Source organism: Protopterus annectens, chromosome 6.part1 (assembly GCF_019279795.1).
Source record: "Protopterus annectens isolate FY-2018-M chromosome 6.part1, PAN1.0, whole genome shotgun sequence".
In the NCBI taxonomy this organism is placed as follows: domain Eukaryota; kingdom Metazoa; phylum Chordata; order Ceratodontiformes; family Protopteridae; genus Protopterus; species Protopterus annectens.
This window is the reverse complement of record NC_056738.1, coordinates 134240139-134254226: the sequence shown is the minus strand read 5'-3', so window position 1 is coordinate 134254226 and position 14088 is coordinate 134240139. Positions and strand designations below refer to the sequence as shown.

The 14088-nt window shown below is 41.4% G+C and overlaps 1 protein-coding gene across 1 annotated transcript in view; it reads left to right on the top strand.

Annotated features, from left to right (window-relative positions):
* WIPF1 (WAS/WASL interacting protein family member 1) overlaps positions 1 to 14088 on the top strand; it is a 776716-nt gene that overhangs the window by 636742 nt on the left and 125886 nt on the right. The gene's annotated exons all lie outside the window — the stretch shown is intronic.

Sequence of the window (14088 nt, the reverse complement as noted above, 5' to 3'; positions counted from 1 at the left end):
AAGAGACATGGAAGAGCTCTCTGATCTTCTATCCCAAGCAGGTATGACCCTAGCCCTGAGTAGCATCCTGCCATCACCCAGAATGATACCGCAATACAAGGACAAATGATTGACTTGGCTAAGCTTTTGATGTCATTCTAAGGGGATCCAGTATCTGTCTGCCTGGGATGGCATGGTTGACAGACCATGATGCTTTGCCAGAGATGGCCTGCACCTGTCACCCCTGGGATTAAGGCTCTTGCCACCCCTATAGTGCCTTTTTAGGCAAGGTTCAAATGACAAATTCACCACCATAACAGGAACAAGTAAGCAAAAACTGAGGGTAATGCTACTCAGTGTTAGTCTAAATCTTAAAATGCACTCCCTCAAGGCACTCCTTAAAATGGAGAACATAGATATCAATGCAGTGACTGAGACCTGGTTCAAGGCTCCAGAGAGCACCCCTGCATTACTAGGCTATAAGTCATACCACACTTTTCAGCCACCTAACCTGGACCAAAACACCTAAGGTAGAGGTATGTCCATATTCATTAAGGATAACCACACCTCCAGGCTAGTTGCTCAGCATAATGCATCCAAGGTTATCCAAGAGCATCTATCTCTGGGCAAAACTGCAATCAAGTTGTAGCTTGCTACAGATCCCACTCCTCTTTTCTTGATATACTGGAAAATATTAGGGTTCAACCAAACACCCTAATAATGGGTGATTTCAACTACCCCACCATTAACCGTGAAAACTACTCATGTACCAACTCCTTCACTCAACGCTTCCTGGAATTCATAAATTCCAATGCCCTGGATCAGCTTATCCACACCCCCACCAGGGGCAACAATATCCTAGACTTAGTCATTACCAACATGAGTGACTGGTGTTCCACACCTGGTCAATTCTTCATTGGTCAGATCCGACCATAAGCTAACCACCCTAGATATCCACATCCTGCCCCCACCCCCATTAAGGAAACTATGGTAAAACATTTATCCAAAGCCAACTTCATGCTTCTTAAGACAGAAGTGGTGAACTTCATGACGCCCATGCAGATGGAAAATACAGTTACGACTGCTGAATCCTACACAAATGCACTCTATAAGCATTTACACGAGTGCATGGATCGTGCTATCCCAAACAGAACCAAGATGCTATCCTCCAAAAAAAGGAAGCCAATCTGGTGGTCCCCTGCCATAAACAAACCCTACAACAGAAGGAAGAAACTGTTGCAAAAGAGAGTAAACTCCCATGAGTGGAGGAGCTACCTGGTCAGCCTCAGTAAGAAACTGAGATCCCTTATAAGATCTTCCAAAGCTAGCTATGAAAACAAAATTGCCACTGATTCTAGGGAAAACCACAAAGCATTCTATAGCTATGTCAAGAATCTCAGTGGTAACACCCAGATCTGCTCTGAATTACAGCACAACAAGATGAAAATTACAGAACCAACTGATATTGCCAACATCCTGGCAGATAGGTTCAGTGCTTACCTTAACCCCCTCTCACTCCCTAAAGGGCCCATATCTATACAGGAAGAATGCAGAGTCCCTGTAATCACAACTACTCAGGTAAAGCTGCACTCTCTAAAGCCAAGAACACAGCATCCATGGGACCAGACAACATCCCAGGCTGCATTTTTACACGAAATTCAGAATGAACTGGCTCCCCACCTAAGGACCATGTTCAATCATAGCCTTACATCTGACTTTGTCCCCACTGAATGGTGCACAGCAACAGTGATCCCACTCCACAAAGGGAGAGCCACCACTGATCCCGGGAACTATCGCCCTATTAGCCTGATGAGCCTGGTCTGTAAGGCCATGGAACATATCATCATGGAACTCATAAACAAAGATATTGGTAACCTCTAAACTCTGGACCCCACCCAGTTCAGGTTTGTGAAAGGAAGATCATGCCTCCTGAACCTGATCGACTTCTTTGAGGTAGTCACCAAAGCTGTAGATGAGGGTAAGGTGGTTAACACAGCCTATCTTGACCTTGCCAAGGCTTTTGACACCATCCCCCATTCTGGAATTATAGCTAAACTCACTAAACTAGGTATAAATCCTTATGCCACAAGATGGGTTGCCATCTGGCTCACCGACAGAACCCACACTGTAAAAGTTGCAGACTCCAAATCTGACTTCAAACCAGTGACAAGTGGAGTACCACAGGGTTCACGTCTGGGACCACTCCTGTTTGGTATCTACTTATCTGAAGTACAGGCTAACACAGACGGCCTTTGGCTAATGCAGTTTGCAGATGACTGCAAACTAGAAGCCATAGTCAATTCCCCAAATGATGTGAACATCCTACAGAAGGGCCTCACTGAGTCAGATGCCTGGTGTCTGACCCATGGCCTCAAACTCCATGCCAAAAAGTGCATTGTCATCTCCTTTGGTAAAAACTCTGTACGCATGAACTACCACATAGGCGGCAGTCTACTTAACACTGAATGTGTGATGAGACCTTGGGACCCATGTGTGATGAGACCTTAGGACCCAGGTGGACAGTAGTCTGTCCTTTGATAATCACATCGCCACAGTAGTCGGGAAATCCTGCTATGTGGCACACCTCATCACAAAAGGGTTCTCATCTGGGAAAAAAATAAGTCATTGTTCCCCTCTATTCGACACTCATTAGACCCATTATAGAGTACAATGCCCCTTTTGGAATGTACCTCATTAGACATCTGCAGCAGCTGGAAAGGCCACAGAAGTACCTCACAAAGAGGATTACTGGCCTCAAACAGATGCCCTACACTGACCGTCTCAAAAAACTCCAGCTTTACTCCATAGCATATCGTCTACTCCGAGGTGATCTTTGCCTAACATATAAAGCTATGTCAAACCCAGAGAGCTGTTGAACATGCTACACCTAAAGAAATCCCAATCCCTCTGAGCTACACACTTTAGGGACTGAAACCTTGTCACCACAATAAACAGGACATGCTGGAGGGATAGATTCCTGTCCCAGAGACTTCCCATACTCTGGAACAAGCTACCCATCTATGTCAAGCAAAGTTCCTCATTAGTACTCTTCAAGAAAAATCTTGATGAGTGGATGGGAAATAGGAAATACACCCCAGGGATCACTTCTGTGGCTCTGCTCAACAGGGGCACAGGAAAATAACTTTTTTGGGTGGCGTAAGCCAGGGAACCTTGTTGCCTAGGCTTACTTAGGTCCTTGGGCCAATAGCCTAGTACCTACCTATGAACCTATATGGTTTCCAAAATTGGCACTACCTGTATGCATTGGTACTGTCCTAGAAAGCTTTTATTTATGTCTTCATGACAGATCCATTGTTCCCATTAGTGCTGTTTACCATGGACTGAATAGATGTACTTGTTTTAAGATCTGCTTCGAATGAAATTTACCATATGCAATGGTATTGTTCTAGATAACATTTATGCATGGCTTCATGATGGAAGTTTGATATATGCATGATAAGAACTCAAACGTGCAATTAGTAACCGAGTATTGAACTTACAGTGAAGCAGTGGGAATCAAATCTTGTTTCTCTCTGTCAGTTTAGGGAGCACCCCCCCCCCCCCACACACACACACACACACACACACACTTACGCAAAGTCTTGCTGCTTAAATATACTAACTGGTTTATCTTGGAGAAAAATTAATTCTTAGAGATACCGCAGTCTTCATCTTTAAATTCAAATCAAGCAAACCCCACACTCATGATTGCATGTTAAACTGCTGATAGCAAGTAACTTGCAGTTTAACCTAGCATCCTTTGTAACATGTAGATGATCTGGACCTCGTAACCACTTTTTCAGTCATGGTCTAGTTACATTAAACAAATAATTTAAATATGATAATCAAGTTTAACAATGAAAAAAAAAAAAGCCCAGGAACTTAATATTTAGGATTTTTGCTTGGAAATGTTTTTGATTATTTTTGAAGGAATTTCCTGGGGGTGGCTGGGGGTGAGTGGCAAGTAAAGTCTGAGCTGAATTTGTCAGCCTGCAGATTTGCTATATCATCTGGTTCAGTGAATGTGGCTCCATTAATCACCAGTTCAACACACTATCGTGTACTGCCTTTGAGGTTTGTGACATAGCTGAAGAGGTCTCACGGTTGTCTTTGGCCTGGAAAGCTATCTTGACCTTGAAATTGACTTTTTTGGACTTAATTAACCCTCTTAGCTTTCTGTTTAATTTAAGAGAGTTACCTTTTTGAGTGTTACACTTCCCAATTTTAGCTATGACATTTTTCTCTTGCTGTGTAACCTGTTTAATTTAGGATTACACCAGGGAGGTTTACTTTTAGAGTTTATTTTGGACTTGTTTCTGGTAAGTAAAGCAGCCTCTGTGCAATCATTGACATAGCTGTTTAGAGTTTCTGTGAACAATTATGTTGCTGTGTTTCTTGGATTTGGAAGGGTGTGGAAGTTTGACATGTTTTCACTCAATAAAAGGTTGTTTGATTTTGAATACTTCCTAACTATTACAGTGTTTACTGGGGTTACTGAGCTGATTTTATTTCGAAAGAGACCGCTTTATGATCTGACCTTACTAAGGAGGACCTAACACTAGGGGGCGGTAAGGGCATTGTTCTCCCATATTTGTGAATACCAAGTCCAATATGTTTGAACCTCTAGTGGGTGTATGCACTATCTGGTACTGGGTGTTTGTTTACAAAGTCCAGAAATCTCAATCTCTGCATCTGCAAATTTGAGCCTGTATGGACTGCCTTTCCCTCATCAATGGCTTTGGTGACTGTTTGAAAAAGTCAACCAAGTTTAAAAGGCATGATCTGCCTTTGACAAAGCCAAACTGGGTTGGATCCAAAGTCTGCAAATTCCCTATGTCTTTATTTATGAGGTCCATTATGATCCTCTCCATAGCTTTGCAGATAAGGCTTGTCAAGCTAATGGGCCGGTAATTTCCAGGGTCTGTGGAGGCACCGCCTTTGTGAAGTGGGACCACAGTGCAGTGCGCCACTCCCTGGAGTGCGTATCCAGAGGTGAGACTATGATTAAACAGCTGTCCTAGCTGTGGGTTTAATTCCTCGTTGAGTTCGTGGAGCACACAGCCTGGGACACCATCAGGTCCCATGGATGCTGTGTTTTTTGCTTTGGAGAGCAGTTCTCACTTGGGCGTTTGAGATGTTTGGGGGGCTGCAACCATTTGGTATAGATATCTCTCCTTTTGGGGGGGGGAGAAGTTTGCACTGAACCTGTCAGCCAGTATGTTGGCAATGTCTGTAGGATCAGTAATCTTCACATCATTTTGTACTAGTTCTGAGCATATCTGGGAGTTTCCTCCCAGGTTTCTAACATAGCTAAAGAAGGCCTTATGATTGTCTTTTGAGTCTTTAGCTATTTTTCTCTCAAAATTTGCTTTGGATGATTTTATGAGAGCTCTTAGCTTTTTACTTATAGTGATCAAAGGTGTCTTACCTTTTAAGGATTTTGCTCTATCTTGTAGTAGCTTCCTCCTTTTGTTGTAGAGTTTGTTTATGGCTGGGGTCCACCAGACTGGGGGCTTGCCCTTGGTACAAAGAGTCTTTGTTTTGCTTGGGATTGCCTTATCCATGCAGTCCTGCAGGTGCTGGTAGAAGGCATTTGTAAGTGATTCAGCGGCTTGAGTACTGTTTTCCGCCGGCTCGGGGGCCTTAAAGGAGACCACACTAGCCTTTAGAAGTGTGAAGTCGGCTTTCGAGAAGTTTTTTCCTGTGGTCTTTTTTTTTCCAGGTGGGGGTGGGATGAGGACCTCCAGCAAGATTAGTTTGTGATCTGATCTCACCAGTGAGGGGTATACTTCCGGTGTTGAACATTGTGCTCCCATGTTCGTGATGATGAGATCAAGTATGTTTTCTCCTCTTGTGGGATGGTGACTAGTTGTTCCATGGCATTTGAGTTTATGAATTCCAGGAACTTTTGGGCTAGGGTGTTTGGGCTTGAGTAGTGTTCCCAGTCTATATTAGGGTAATTGAAGTCACCTAGTATGATGGTGTTTGGAGATACATTTATCCCCTCCAGTGTTTTCAGGAAAGCCATGTGAGGTTCCTGAGTTTGTGAGGGTGGCCTGTAACATGCTACAATTTGCAGAGCAGTCTTGCCTATGGTTAATTGCACCTGGATGGTCTCCGATGCATCGTCGTTGCCACCAGTCTTGAGGTGTGGGTGTCCTTGATGAATATGGATACCCCCTCCTTTCTTGGTATTGTCCGGATTTTGGGGCGGAGCATGGTATGAGGTAAAAAACCTGTTAGTGCTGGGGTGCTCTCAGGAGCCTTGAACCAGGTTTCTGTCACAGCACAGACATCGATGTTCTCCATACTGAGAAGGGCCTCGAGTGCGTGCATTTTGAGATTTAGACTTCTGGCATTGAGCAGCATTACCCTTAGTTTTTTCCTTTTTGTGTTCTAGGGTGGTAGGTTTAGAATTTGAGCCTTGCCTAAAAAGGCACTATGGGGTGGCAGAGCCTTTGCCAATATCCAGAATCCCAGGGGTGACAGGTGCAAGCCGTCCCTTCGGCAGGCGTGGCTTGTCCAGCATGTCATCCCAGGCAGACAGACATTGGATCCCCTTTGAATGACACCAGGGTTTTAAGCCTATTGTTAAAGCTGATCATCTTATCTCTGTATTGTGGCATCATTCTTGGTGAAGGTAGGATACTGCTCAAGGTCAGGGTCATACCTGCCTGGGCTACATAATCAGAGAGCTCCTCAATGTCTCTTTTCATGTAGTCCAAGGAGTGCGTCTCAGATCGTTTACACCAGCGTGGACAATGACTGAGTCGTATTTGTACCTGCTGTTGAGAGACCTGAGTGCTTGCGTTATGTGGCTGATTCTAGCCACGACAGGCAGCTTACTGTAACTCTCCTTACTCAGTCTGGTGGCGGGGCGTCAGTGTGTCTGACTATGGAGTCACCAATGACTAGTGTGTCTGGCATTGTGTTTGGCCTTAAGGGCTGTGACTGTTTGACACCCTGACTGTGAGGTCTATGTGTTGCAGGTGTTGTGTTCTGAGGTGGTGGTTGTTTGGGTTTCTGCTTTGGTGGCCTCTGCTGTTTTGGTAGATTTCTGATCAGAGCCTCCGAGTATGTCTTTGTGTGTTTATGTGTATGATTTGAGGTTGTGATGGTACTCTGTGAGACTGGGTCTATAGTGTGTGTGGTAACCTTCTCCTCATGTCTGGTCTTGCCTGTCCTAAGTTGAGAGAGCTCAGCCTCCAGTTTGGCCGTATAGTTGCATCTCTCGCATGTATTTGTGTTTTGTGGGAGGAGGAGAGGGTTGTCTGTGTACATGAGGCAATTGTAACATTGCCTCAATATTCCCAGGTTCACCAGCTGAGCAGGAGAGGATACTAGCAACTGATCCCTCGACATGCTAGAAGGAATAGACAAAAAAACTTTAAAAAGAGATTCCGTGGGATGTGGGTGTCCGAGAAATGGGGTTCGCCTTTTGGGGTACTATCTATAACAAGAGTGCTGTATCTCGGTGATAAGTACTGTAGGAGCAAGTGCTAGGTTTGACAGATACAGAATAGGCTACTTAGAGTCAGGTAGAGATGATCTATTTAGTTATAGGATATGCTGATTAGATCAGTAGTATAGTTCGAGGAAGGTAGTTTTAAGGGAAAATTTGAAGAGTGGAAATTAGGTAGCCCTAATAGTTTAAATCTGCTTAACCGGCACTGCCCTAGTGTGCAACGGTAGCAGCTCCACGCTAAATCGCGCGTTTATCGTTTTTTATATCAGGGGGCTGAAAGAAGTTAGGAACTGGCCCAAAACGACCAATAAACTACAAGTTGCTGGCTGAAACCTCACAAAACTGGACCAACAGGCAGCTCAATGCTTCCCACTCCCACTGGTAAGCAAGGGAACTTCCTCTCTTCCAAATTAGGTAAAGAATCAGTAACAGGAACTGCAAACAAAGTCCAGGGATCAGCAAGCTCTGAAACTGGACTATTCTAGCTCAGTAAGGCAGGAAAACAAGAGATATTTTTTTTTTTTTCAGAAAACAAGCAGAAACAGATACAGTAAACACTTATAAATGCTATAAATCGGATATCACAGCCTACACAAACAATTTGCAACAGTTACAGATTTTAAAAGTAACAAACTGAGAAACAAGTGCAATAACAGAATAAATGCAGAATAAACAATAACAATGTATCAGCAAGCAGGCGAAATACATTTGCTAGATAAATAGAAGTGGAAAGCCACAAAAAATATACTTAAATCAGGTAAAGTCGCTTTTTCAGCTCTCTGAAATTCGATTCCCCAAATGATGTGAACATCCCACAGAAGGCCCTCACTGAGTCAGATGCCTGGTGTCTGACCCATGCCCTCAAACTCCATGCCAAAAAGTGCATTGTCATCTCCTTTGGTAAAAACTCTGTACGCATGAACTACCACATAGGCGGCAGTCTACTTAACACTGAATGTGTGATGAGACCTTGGGATGCATGTGTGATGAGACCTTGGGACCCAGGTGGACAGTAGTCTGTCCTTTGAAAATCACATTGCCACAGTAGTCGGGAAATCCTGCTATGTGGCACACCTCATCACAAAAGGGTTCTCATCTGGGAAAAAAAGAGGTCATTGTTCCCCTCTATTCGACACTCATTAGACCCATTATAGAGTACAATGCCCCCTTTGGAATGTACCTCATAAGACATCTGCAGCAGCTGGAAAGGCCACAGAAGTACCTCACAAAGAGGATTACTGGCCTCAAACAGATGCCCTACACTGACAGTCTCAAAAAACTCCAGCTTTACTCCATAGCATATCATCTACTCCGAGGTGATCTTTGCCTAACATATAAAGCTATGTCAAACCCAGAGAGCTGTTGAACATGCTACACCTAAAGAAATCCCAATCCCTCTGAGCTACACACTTTAGGGCCTGAAACCTTGTCACCACAATAAACAGGACATGCTGGAGGGATAGATTCCTGTCCCAGAGACTTCCCATACTCTGGAACAAGCTACCCATCTATGTCAAGCAAAGTTCCTCATTAGCACTCTTCAAGAAAAATCTTGATGAGTGGATGGGAAATAGGAAATACACCCCAGGGATCACTTCTGTGTCTCTGCTCAACAGGGGCACAGGAAAATAACTTTTTTGGTTGGCGTAAGCCAGGGAACCTTGTTGCCTAGGCTTACTTAGGTCCTTGGGCCAATAGCCTAGTACCTACCTATGAACCTATATGGTTTCCAAAATTGGCACTACCTGTATGCATTGGTACTGTCCTAGAAAGCTTTTATTTATGTCTTCATGGCAGATCCATTGTTCCCATTAGTGCTGTTTACCATGGACTGAATAGATGTACTTGTTTTAAGATCTGCTTCGAATTAAATTTACCATATGCATTGGTATTGTTCTAGATAACATTTATGCATGGCTTCATGATGGAAGTTTGATATATGCATGATAAGAACTCAAATGTGCAATTAGTAACCGAGTATTGAACTTACAGTGAAGCAGTGGGAATCAAATCTTGTTCCTCTCTGTCGGTTTAGGGAGCACACACCCCCCCCCCACACACACACACACACACATACACAAAGTCTTGCTGCTTAAATATACTAACTGGTTTATCTTGGAGAAAATGAATTCTTAGAGATACCGCAGTCTTCATCTTTAAATTCAAATCAAGCAAACCCCACACTCATGATTGCATGTTAAACTGCTGATAGCAAGTAACTTGCAGTTTAACCTAGCATCCTTTGTAACATGTAGATGATCTGGACCTCGTAACCACTTTTTCAGTCATGGTCTAGTTACATTAAACAAATAATTTAAATATAATAATCAAGTTTAACAATGAAAAAAAAAAGCCCAGGAACTTAATATTTAGGATTTTTGCTTGGAAATGTTTTTGATTATTTTTGAAGGAATTTCCTGGGGGTGGCTGGGGGTGAGTGGCAAGTAAAGTCTGAGCTGAATTTGTCAGCCTGCAGATTTGCTATATCATCTGGTTCAGTGAATGTGGCTCCATTAATCACCAGTTCAACACACTATCGTGTACTGCCTTTGAGGTTTGTGACATAGCTGAAGAGGTCTCACGGTTGTCTTTGGCCTGGAAAGCTATCTTGACCTTGAAATTGACTTTTTTGGACTTAATTAACCCTCTTAGCTTTCTGTTTAATTTAAGAGAGTTACCTTTTTGAGTGTTACACTTCCCAATTTTAGCTATGACATTTTTCTCTTGCTGTGTAACCTGGTTAATTTAGGATTACACCAGGGAGGTTTGCTTTTAGAGTTTGTTTTGGACTTGTTTCTGGTAGGTAAAGCAGCCTCTATGCAACCATTGACATAGCTGTTTAGAGTTTCTGTGAACAATTATGTTGCTGTGTTTCTTGGATTTGGAACAGTGTGGAATTTTGACAAGTTTTCACTCAATAAAAGGTTGTTTGATTTCGAATACTTCCTAACTATTACAGGGTTTACTGGGGTTACTGAGCTGATTTTATTTATGATCTGACCTTACTAAGGAGGACCTAACACTAGGGGGCGGTAAGGGCATTGTTCTCCCATATTTGTGAATACCAAGTCCAATATGTTTGAACCTCTAGTGGGTGTATGCACTATCTGGTACTGGGTGTTTGTTTACAAAGTCCAGAAATCTCAATCTCTGCATCTGCAAATTTGAGCCTGTACAGGATTGCCAGTATATAAACAGGTTATTAAAGTCCCTCATGAGTGCGATACTTGGGTGAATGGTGTGCATCTCCAGTAGGTCTAAGTATGAGCTATAGGTTTCATGGGACATGGAGGGTGACCTATAGCTAGATTAGGATATGGCATGGGACTTTGTCTATGGTAATCTGCATGTGGAGAAACTCCAGCGCATCATCCGGTGCCTAGAGGTATGTTTGTTATTCTTGTAGAAGGAGACACCTTGAGTTGATTTTGCTGTGTCAGGTTTGTCAGTTTGGCCTTGCCCCAAAAAAGCTGTAGGAGGAATAATAAAGTTTTAGCCAATACTGGAAAGCCTAGATGGGACAGGTGCGGACCATCCTTGCCAAAGCAATGTGGTTTGTTAACCATATTCTTAGATGTTGATAAATATTGTATCCCCCAAGAATGACACTGGAAACTGAGCCAATTATTAAAGTTGATCATCTTTTTTGTTCATATTTGGTGGACAGGCATTCTTTCAACCTTATGTTCACCACTGGTAGAGCTATAGATTTCAGGAAACTCAAAAACATTTAATGCAGTGTTACTTCTGATTGCTCCCTTTCTCCCGGTCATTTACATTTATATACAAAAATGACAACTTACCATTTGAGAACTACTTCATATTTTTGAGGTGTGCTTGGCAGAGATTTCTGTGTTGTTACAAGGTGTGACAAAGAAGCGTACCAAATGCAATATTTTGTTTTTGCATATATTTATGAATCACTGACATAGAAATCACCAGGCTTCAGGATATCCAAGGCCTTCATTAACTTTTCTGTTTGCTGCCTCATTATAGAATATTAAAACTATATATAAAGAACCCAAAAAACAAACTTGTAAAAACTAAGATAAGTAAAATAAAACCAAGTAAATATTGGCAGAAAACCGTTTTATTCAAAACCTAAACCTGTTTAAAAAATTGGTAAGCGCTTTCATGGACAAACCACTTCATCAGAATAAAACGGTTTTCTGCCAATATTTACTTGGTTTTATTTTACTTAGAATATTAAAACTGTTGATCAAAGTTGCCCTCTTAAACTCTTGGCTATTTATTTTAAGGCAGCATTCTTTCATTGCAAGTTCACAGGTATGTTATTATAGTTCACATTTCACTGCATGTTTTAATTTTAAATCAAAAGAAACTTCCATGGAAAATGAAGAACTCCAAGTGCAAAGAGAACAGTACAAAACCAAACAAGCCAAAAGTTCAACGTCCATATTTTAATACAGCAGACGTACATAACAACAGCAAAGCTTTTGAGACTGTAGCTCTTTCTCAGTGCATATAACGCTAAATCAGCTTCACTCCTTTTGTATAAAAAGCCAGCCAATCAATAAAGAATCACATGACATATAATTATAATATACTTTAAATACGTTAAGTAGAAAAGATGAGAATTTTCTGTATGAAATGAATAGTATGAACCTATGAACCTATCCTAAACTCCAATACAGAAATTAGAAATATTATAACTGATGGACCAAAATTTATTTATAAGAAAGAAAGTAATCTTAAGCAGTATTTGTGGTATAAGGATTTGAGTGAGATCTAGTGGTGATAGGTTAATTAAGAAGAATGTTATCATCCCTTGCTTTAATTGTATTATTGTAATGATATTAATACTGATACATGCTTCAGACATCCAATTAGTAAGAAACTTTTCTTTTTGAAAGAATCTGTTACTTGTTTTACCGAGAAGGTAGTCTATTTTGCTAATTGTGTTTGCTGTGAATGTTTTTACACAGGTAAGATGAATATGAAATTAAAGGAAAGAATTAATGAATATGAAATTAAAGGAAAGAATTAATGCACATCTTTCTGACATTCATAGAAAAGTTGAAACTGCCATGTTTTAATTTTCATTTTTATTAGTGCTCTATAAAAAGGAATATTCACAATTGTTTCCTAGTAGGAAATAAATGCAGGAATTCAGCTTCTTAAGGGCTGAGAGCAGATTGTTTCCTCAGACACCAAGTACTTCATGCCACTTTATTTTTCTACTCACTGGGTAGATAACCTAACAACAAAGGAGTTATCAGTTGACAAATTCATTATCCCGTCCTACCTTGTATAGTGTCTCCACATCATCCCACCTGAGAGGGTCCACTCTTTACAGGGCATTTACCTTTTGTAACCTCCACTTATTGGCAGAAATTTTGGAAGCCAGAGCTGAAGACCAGAAAATAGTTGTAAATAGGAAGTTTTATGTATGCAACTAATTCCACCTGTAATGAACAGACACGATGATAGTGCTGCATTTTCAGCCCCATGTTACAGCATGTTGTCTTCATGGGGGCTAGCTCCCTGGTCTCCACTGGTATATTCTTCCATGGCCACACACCCCACTTCCATCTTGAATATAAGAGAGCTGACCACTGGATGCTCAGTTGTACCTCTCCTAGTTGCCTCCTCAGGTGCCAGATCCCTTCTACAACCCTTTTTGCATCTGCTTTTGGTCAGAGTTATGGCCTGTAGACCTATGCAACTATCTTCAAGCAGCCTTAATTTTAACCATCTAGTCATCTGATGAGGATAAGAAGGAATGTGGGGATAACAATGACTGCACAGCTAGGTTTAAAGGTGAGGAAGATGAAACTGTTGGTTCTGAAAAGAGTTGTTCTAGTCAACACATTGGGGAGCTTTGTTTTTATTTTACTATTTATGTTGATTGAATGGACTCGTTCATTATTCTGATGATGTCCTGATGAATGAAAGCGCTAAATGTTTGGTTCTGTTGCTGTGTTCCAGTAAACAGTTTTCACTGTTTTTTCGGCTTCTGGTTTGGTTACTATTATATGGCATAAATAGTCAAGGGCTTCATCAGTGACTTTCCAGCCGTGCATAGGACTACCTAGTATTCATCAGTAACTGGCCAGCCATGCATAGGACTACCTAGTATTCATCAGTTTCATCACCAAGCTAGATTTGTTAAAACAGTTGTTATTCCTTAGCAGAAGGTTTTTAGGTCTTGGTCTAGTTCTAACATATCACTTCCAACATATTGCTATTTGATGGAGAAAATAGCATGGTAATTTTAAAATGTTTAATGTAGCACTAGCTATATGCACACAGCATGCTACATTTATTGGGACCTAGTCTTCCCTAGTGGTTGTCTCTTAATGCTGATGAACACTTGATTGTCAGCTAAGTAAAATTAGTTTTATGAGACAGTGAGTATAGTATGCTGTCCTGCATATGCAAGGCTTTGAAGGTGGTAGTAATAGCGTCTTGACAAGATGTCATATTTGTTAGCCTCATTACAGAGATTGTTCCTCAGAACCTCTAGAATATAATATAGCTAGTGTTGCTTCCTTTCTTCCTCTAGCCTCTAGGGTTGGAAATGTGCAGCATTCTTATTATAAACATGACCTTTAATGTATTTCTTTTTCTGTCTGATCAGTTTGAGCAATGTTAGTGAAATTAAGTATTAATGTGCTGATTTG